Below are 9,081 nucleotides of genomic sequence, written 5' to 3' on the forward strand. Positions count from 1 at the left end.
CTAAAATCTAAAGGTTTGTTCATAAAAAAGAAGAAAGAAATATAGATAGAGTTAAAATTGGTTAACTGGAATCAAATACATACAACAATTGCAAAGTTCTTGGTTTCAGGCTTATAGCAGTGATGGAATAAACTGCAAGTTCAAATCAGAGTCTCTGGAGTACAATCAAAACAGCTTTGGATGGAGTCGTTCAGTCCTTTCTTCCAGAGCTTCCAGTTTCTACTTAAAAGTTCCTCCATATGTCAGAAGCAGGACTGAAGATCAAAATATAGGAGCTTTCAGGGCCTTTTATATCCTCTGCCATGTGGATGGAAACTTCCCTTTGTTCTTACTGCGGAAAATCCACAGCAGCAAAATGGAGTTGGAGTCACATGAAGTCCTGAGTCCATGCATGACTCAGTTTTTGCAGGCGGTAGCCATTGCTCCACATGCTATCTTGAGCGTTCCCAGGGAAGGCTCCTCAGAAGTGGATTGGAGTCTCCCAAGGTCCACTATCAGTTAAGTGTTTTCTTGATTTGGCACTTACTCAGAAAGAGATCCTTTCTCAAGAAGCTGACCAAATGCTTCACTGATGCTAGCTTAAAATCAAACACATTTGAGAAACAAGCAGATAGCCACTATTCATAACTTCAGATACAAAAACGATACACACATGCAGACAGCATAACCATAACCAGCAAATTACAACCTTTTCATGGACACCTTACTTGACCTTCTTTGCTTATAATATTTGGTGCAGCTCTAGGACCTTGGTTGCAACAATAATCTATCACAGTCACAGTTCATTTCAGTAACATCCACAATGGGCAAATCGGTAAGGCCTAAGAATTTTAAACAATGGCCTAATTCTGTATGTCTTGAGAAATACCTCTTCAAAATATGGGACTCGAGGACACGTGTTCCAGCTGCATCCACAGCAGGAACGCTGGAGTCAGTGGGCGCTGCAGGTGCCCAGCCCCTGGGAGAACCAGCCCCTCATGCACTTAGGTCAGTACCAGAAATTAGGACCCTAAATGCAAAGAGATTCTTGACATTTGGATCCAGCCCCTCAGTGTGCTCTGGCTCCTGGGCTGGCTAGAAACCAGCTGTTTGTGCCTCCTCCCCCAGCAGCTGCAGGCTGCACAGGAAGCGCCCCTGGGAGGGCGGGAGGAGTGGGGTTGGGGCAGGGGACAGGCTGGAGGAGGGAGGGTGGAAAGGACTAGACGGGTGTGGCCAGGGTGAAGCTGCTTCTCTTATATCCTGCACCTTGGCAAAGCCCCTTAGGACCGATGCACAAAGCAGCGATGCGGCTCTGGCTGCAAGCTCAGGACTTGCCTGGCTGCTGCTGAGGTCTGCACTGGCCCACTTTTGCAGTCACTGAATAGGGGCCCTACTGAACCACCCCCTCTCTCTGCCTCCAGTTTCCCCCATCTCTACAATGCCTGTGTGTCTCTTGGCATTTACAGTCTTTGGAGGAGACGAGGGCCTCACGATTGCTGAACTCTGTGAGCAGGCGGCTTCGAGCAAGTGGGACCAAGCCCAGAATGAGTCAGTGTCCTGATCCTGAAAAGTTTCAGTTTACTGAGAAAGGGGCAGAGCACAAAAATGTCACCCTACCTGTCTAACTGAATGTCTCTCAGTAACCAATGCACACAGTCCATCAAACAGCCAGGGCGGAAGTAATGACAGTACTGATATGAACCATTTTCACGGGCTCACAGACAATTTTAACAGTTCTAAAGCACAATATTTTGAATCTCAGTGTCCAGTGTCATTAAATAGTTCCAGTCTGACCAAAATATTGTCTGATCCCCACATAATTTCCCACAACCGTGAACATTTTAATTGGAATGAAATGCTTAAAACCCCAGATTGTTGTGGAGCTGTGAAAGTTTAAATCGATAAATATAAAAATTGCTTAAAAAAGATTATCTGTCAAAATTAGATATTATAAACAAAAAATTCTGCCCAGCCTATCACTCCTTAGACACCAGCTGCTTCTCCTCAGGTTTCAGCCTCACAGGGGATGCCTCAGTGACCCTCCCCACCAGCACAGGGGCTGATTGCAGGACCAGAGTCCTAGTGATACATTAGGGGTTTTAATTGAGGCTAATTTCACTGAAAGTTACCTGGCACACATGTGATTGTACATTTTACACTAAAGCCTCCAGGGATTAAATTGGATTTGGGTCTCCTTCCCTCTCAGCAAACAGCCTGAGTCATTTTCACAGCAGAAACACCTTGCTGCTGCAGGTGGGGCATAGTGTGAATTCAGGAAAGTGAAACTAACCTGATCCGCGCTGTCCAGAGGGCATGGCTGCAGAGAACCCTGTGGAAAGTCTCCAGGAGGAAGCGACATGTCCACGTCTGTCTGGAGTATTTCACAGAACCTGTCACTCTGAGTGTGGGCACAATTTCTGCCGAGCCTGCATCAGCCAGTGCTGGGAGGGATCCGATACAGCCGCCTCCTGCCTCAGTGCAGAGAAACTGTGCAACAGAAGAAACACTCAGGCCCAACAGGCAACTGGCAAATGTCGTCAAAATCACCAAGCAGTTGAATTTACAGGCGGCAAAAGGATGCAGGAGGACTGGGGTGTGTAAGAGAGACACCAGGAGGCTCTGAAACTGTTCTGTAGAAGAGGATCAAACCCCCATCTGTGTGGTGTCGACAGATCCCGGGCTCACCGCGCTCTGCACGCAGTGGATTCCCATCGAGAGGCTGCCCAGGAGTACAAGGTAGGGAATTGCTGTGAAATTTAATGGGTTAACTTTTGGGTTTTAATGACAGGCTAATTTCACTGGGGAGTTCCCTGTCACCAGGTGTGACTCATCATTCAGCTCTGTAAAGTCTTCATTGTACGGGAGATGCTGTAACAAAATTAATGATCTGGCAATGTGGCAGCAGAGGCAAAATATCAAATCTTGAAAGCAGGATCTACCCCACCTGCCCCAGAAAGCGCTACTCACTCCATATCCCTCCCCTCCTCATTGCTCTCCCCACCCTCACTCACTGGTCACCGGTCTGTATCAGGAGGTTGGGATTCAGGTGGCAGCGGTGCGGGCTCTGGGCTGGGGCCGAGGATTTGCAGTATGGGAGGGGGCTCTGGTCTGAGCCTGGGGCAGGGGATGGGGAGCAGGTGAGGCACAGGGTGCTGGCTCTGGGAAGAGGGTCAGGAGGCTGGAATAGGGGTTTGGGGGCAGGAGGGAGGTATGGGATCGCTGGCTCAGCTGGGCAGGCACTGACACCTCAGGTTGCTCCCCAGTCAGTAGTGCAGCAGAGGCTAAACGCCAGGCTCCTGCCTGTCCCAACCCTGCGCCACTCCCCTGGAAGGGAGCCAGTGGCCTTTCTGTAGCCCCTGGAGAGCATGTGGCTACACTACGCTGCCCCTCTCTGCAGGAACCACTCCACACAGCTCCCATTGGCCACAGTTCCCATTTCTGGCCAATATTAGGAGCTGCGGAGGGAAGAAGCGTGCTTGCAGGCAGGAGCCCTGTGAAGAGAAGGCCACCTGCCCCTCACTTCCCCAGGCTGCGGGGCAAGCTGGCCCCTTCTGGGAGTGCCGCACAGCTGCCAGAGTTTGCGATCAACTGGGAGGAATCTCCAGGATCAACTAGTTGATTGCAATCGACTAATAGGTTACCACTGGTCTAGCTAGACAAAGGTGGGAAGGGAAACTGAGGCACAAAGCGGGGCAGCGAGGATTTTTGCACACACAGTCACTGAGCATGTCAGTGACAGGCTTAGCATAGAACCCAGATTTTCCCAGACCCAGTCCACAGCCCGAACCACTTTGCCATGCTGCCATCTTAGCATCAGCCCCACCCAGTGATGAAGCCTGGTTGTCTCTGTTAGGAGGGAGGCGCCTTGATAAAGGTCCCAGGCCCAGCAGGAGAGGAGGTTTCTCACTGGGATTCTGAACTCCAGTGTTTCTCCATGAGGAGGTTAAAGCTCCAGATGCTGCCGGCCTGCACTGAGGAGATCACTGGGCTAAACGCTGTGTGGGACCCTGAGCACCTTCAGTCCGCACACAAAGGGCTCCAGACAGCTCAGGTCCATGCCAAGTACCACTGGGATTACACTGGATTGTAGCAAAACCAGCCCCAGGCTGGAGCTGACCGGTGCCAGTCTGACCTGCTCTATTGTGTACGTGGGCAAGGACCAGTCAGACCTGTTCTGTTAGTCCAACCAGACAGCTTTTTGAAATCTCCCAGAATGCACTGCTTCCAGGATCTTTACCAGGAGATGGGACTGTGCAGGTACCTGCAGGGCCATTGCCATGGAGAGAAGTTAGGACAGCCCTGGGGCAAACCCCAACCTATTCTTTGTACAGATCTGCATCATGTCTAATTAGGGAGGTCTCTGAGACATCCCCAGAACATCTCGGCTATACCCACGTCTGCATGCATGGGCCCATCCTCACCAGTATCAGTCACCCTGTGTGGACCCCACCACTGCTTTTTCCAGTGTTCCACCCCCTGCATCATTCTGCATGAAGGTGCCACCCCAGCCCCGCCCCCACTCTCACGGGTGTCCTCCTGCAGCCTCAAGTCTTGCTCCTCTCCTTTTTGCACCAGACAAAGCCATGTCAGTGCTGGGTCCCTGACGGACAGGGATAGTGCTCCACAAAACTGGACTGTGCAGCTTCAAACCAGACGAATGGCCTCCCGATGTCTCATGAGTTTTGCTGGTGTAGACCAGCTCTGCCCAACCAATTGCAGCCCCAGGCTTCAGGGCTGAAATCAGCCGTATTTAAACCTGGTGGCTTCTGAGGGTATATCTACACTACAAGACTATTTCGAATCAGCAAGTCGAATTTGTGGACTCGACCTTCACAGTCGAATTTGTGTATCCACACTAAAAACACTAATTCGACTGTGTGAGGTCCACAATGCCAGCCAGCGTCAAATTTGGAAGCGGTGCACTGTGGGAAGCTATCCCACAGTTCCTGCAGTCCCGCTGCCCGGTGCGCAGTGGAATGCTGGGTAGAGCCCCAATGCCTGCTGGGGAAAATGTGTCGAGGTGGTTTTGGGTAACTGTCATCATTGAACCGTCAATCACGCCCTCCCTCCCTGAAAGCGGCGGGAATCTGTTAGCGCACTTTTCTGGTCAGTGACAACGCGGACGCCACAGCACTGTGAGGATGGAGCCCGCTGCGATCATCGCTGCACTTATGGCCTTTGTCACCTCCTCGCACGTTTTCGTCCACCTCTTTACAGTCAGCTGCTGAGAAATCGGGCTACTTTTCAATGGTGCTGCGAGCACTGGTGGACCATGGGGACGTTTTACCAACATCAACGTCGGGTGGCCAGGCAAAGTTCATGGCGCATGTGTTTTCAGGAACCCTGCTCTGTTTAGGCGCCTGCAGGAAGGTAGTTTCTTCGGACCACAAAATAACTCTTGGATGTGCAGATGCCTATAGTGATCCTCGGGGACCCAGCCTACCCGCTAATGCCCTGCCTCCTGAAGCCCTATACAGGCGCCTGGGACAGCGACAAGGAACTCTTCAAGTACCAGCGAGCAGCGAGCAGCGTGACCTGTGACTGTTCAGTTTCTTTACAGAGAAGCTGAACCTGCCCCTGTTCTTTACCAAGTTACTGTTGACCAGCATCGGCAGTTACATACCCCTTCCACCCGCTTCCCCCACTTCAACACACGTTTAAAAATAAAATTCATGTTCCACTGTAACTTTACAAAGGTTTCTTTATTGGTGACTTTGCATTAAAGGGTTGAAACTGGGGCGCAGACTGTGCTGGTAGGGTGTGCGGTGATGTAAAGACCACCTCTAAACTTGAGGAATGACAGGCTCCTGCTCCCAGAGCAGTCTGCAGTGCTGGACTGGTTGTTTCAGCAGACCTGCTATCCCTCCTTTTGGGACTCTGTGTGCGGGGGCTATGGCCTTGTGGCGGGAGGGCGGATACAGATTCCTCTGCTGCGTGGCTCTGTGGTCCAGGACAGGGACCGTTGCATGAGATCTGTAACCCCCTCCCCGCTACAAAGTCACGTACCCCCCCACCCACACAGAACCTGCAAACCACCTCCCATACCGACCAGGGTGCCTACTGACTGCACTGTGTGTGTGACCTGCTGCTGATCCTGCCCCCATCTCTGTACCCTGCTAAAGGTGACTGTCCTATACAATACCCTACCCCTTCCCCACCCACCCCTTCAAACTCATCATTGTGTAAAAAATCATGACGGAAACAGTAATTAACAGCAAACTATTTTTAATAATTAACCAGACAGTCAGGGGATGAAACTGGGATTGGGGATAGGGTGAGTCAGGAAGGGAAGAATTCTCAAAATTAGGGTATGAGAGCTTTTGTCTACCTGAGCACTCTGCTGGGGTGCAGTGATAGTTTCACGGCCCCTGGCACCACTCCTTCTGGTTACTTTGGGTGTGGGAGGTATGGGACTTTGTGGCAGGGAGGCGGTTGCAGATACACTGCGGGGGCTCTGTCCTCCTGGCTGCAGTCCTGCAGAACATCCACAAGGCGCCAGAAGCGTGTCCGTTTGCTCCCTCATTAGTCAAGCAGCGTTTGAGTACGCCTGCTTGTCTTCCTCACCGCCACCTCTCCTCCCGTTCGCTGTGTGGCGCTGGTACAGAGAGAGGTCTCCCTCAGTGGTTCTGCTGGTCTGCCTCGGCTCGGAGCACCCCATAACTTCAGCGATCATCTCGTCCCGTGTCTTTCTCTTGCCGCCTAATCTTTGCCAGCCCCTGTGAGGGGATGCTTTGGCAGTCTGGAGACAGTCGAGGCTGTGTGATGGGAAAGAGGAGTGAATTCCTTGCAAAGATACATTCTGCGAACAATGAACACAGTCTAGTCTGTGTCTGTGAACAAGACCATGCACAGCACCTATCTCGTCCGCACTCCTGCAGCAGGCAATCCGGAAAGCATAAACTCTGCCCCTGTTCCACCCCATCGCAGTGTCCCCGACCATGGAATTCCGGGTTGAGATCCCAGTGCCTGATGGTGCAAATTTCATTGTTGCGGGTGGTTCTGGGTACATGTAGTCACTCATTCCTTCCTCCGGGAAAGCAACGCCAGACAATCATTTCAAGCCCGTTTTCCCTGGATTGCCTGGCAGGCGCCATAAGCGTGGCAACCATGGAGCCTGTTTTGCCTCTTGTCACTATCACCGTATGTATACTAGATGCCGCGGACTGAGGCGATTCAGCAGTGCTACACAGCAGCATTCATTTGCTTTTGCATGATAGCACAGATGGTTATCAGCCATATTGTACCATCTACCATGCCATTGTAAATTGCAAGGTGATGATGGTTACCAACCGTGTGCATTATACCTTCTGCTGCTGTCATAGAGTGCCCCTGGCCAAGATCAGCTGGGGCGCAAAGACAAAACTGGGAATGACTCCTGAGTCAATTCCCTCCTTTATGGTATCTAAAATAGAATAATTCCTGCATAGAAAATGGGGCTAGTGTAGTAGAGATCAGTGTTTCAGAGAACCAGAGAGCACAGCCGCTCCGTGTCAGATTATGCAGGAATGATGAGCTGCATGGCATTCACAGGGGGTGCTCCTGCAACAACCCCACCTGTTGCTTCCCTCCTCCCTCAGCCTTCCCGGGCTACCGTTGCAGTGTCCCCTGATTTGTGTGCTAAAGTAATAAGGAATTCAGGAATAAGAAATAGTGACTTGTTACTGAAATGAAATGAGGAAGGCAGCCTCAGCTGCTATGATTGTCCAGACAGGACATTAAGCAGTATGGTGGGAGAGAAAACAGCATCCTGCTGCTATGACAGTCCAGAATCTTTTCTTTACACATGAAGGGCGGGGCTGATGGAGCTCAGCCCCTGTTGCTATGATGAAGGCGGTTGCAGGCCATCTACTTATGGGCTGATGACGAGGACGGGTATCAGTCGTATTGCACTACACCATCTACAGCAAGGCTGATGATGATGATGATGATGATGATGATGATGATGACGACTGGACCATCAGCCACCCATGAGGCGGAGGGGAAAGGATGCTACAGTACAGTGCCGCGGCATAGCGTCTACCAGCAGCATTCAGTACACATAGGGTGACATTTAAAAGAGTCAAGAGACGATTTTTTCCTTTTCCTTCTGGGCGGGGAGGGGTACATTGACGAGCTATGCCTGAACCGCCACGAACAATGTGTTTGACCGTACAGGTATTGGGAGATCAGCCAAGAATGCAAATGCTTTTGGAGACTGCAGGAACTGTGGGATACCTTGCGTCCTCAGTCCCCCTCCCTCCATGGCGTCCATTTGATTCTTTGGCTTTCTGTTACGCTTGTCACGCAGCAGCGTGCTGAGTCTCTGCTATGCCGTCTGTCCGGATATTTTTTAAACATACTTTGGACCAGGCGTAACAGTACAGTCATTCCCCTAATTAGATGCAGGAGTTGCCGAGCGAGATCGCACTGAGGAGGGTCACTGAAGGAGATAGAGAGCGCATGCTGCGTGAAAGCCAGCACAAACCAGGGCCCTATGCAGCCGTGCTCGGGAGGCAATGCTCCTGAGTACCTCATGAAAGCCTGGTGCGGAAAACTGTGCTACCACGGAGCACCCAATAAGGCAGCTCTCCCCAGGAACCTCCTGCGGAGGCTTTCGATTACCTCAGGAGGCTTGTGGAGCTCTCCCAGGAGGATTCCTATTCTATCCCCATATATGTAGAGACCTCCTTTTCCCATACTTCAGCTTCCTGTTATATTCAGAATAAAAGTTTACATGTTTAAAGCACTTACCGACTGCTCCTTCCCCTGATTCAGGGTCCGGGTTAACGACGGGAGGGTTGATAGGGATCTCCGTGGCGGTGATGAAGAGATCCTGGCTGTCGGAAAGCAGCGTTGTAGCGCTGTCGCCTGCCTCGTCCTCCACAAACCCTTCCTCATCTTCCCGTCCGCGAACATTGCCGAGGAACTGTCGTCGACACTGTCCCATCGTCAGAGTCCATGGTCACTGGTGGGGCAGTGGTGGCAGGCTCCGTAGCGTCCGTTTGCCCCTTTGATTTTTTGGTAGCCTTGTCTGGGGGTCCTTGATTTTCACATGGCGCTGCGTTGCATCCCGCCTGTATCCTCTGTCTGCCATGGCTTTGGAGACCTTCTCGTAGGTCTTTG

This window comes from Mauremys reevesii, unplaced genomic scaffold (assembly GCF_016161935.1).
Source record: "Mauremys reevesii isolate NIE-2019 unplaced genomic scaffold, ASM1616193v1 Contig163, whole genome shotgun sequence".
Lineage (NCBI taxonomy): Eukaryota > Metazoa > Chordata > Testudines > Geoemydidae > Mauremys > Mauremys reevesii.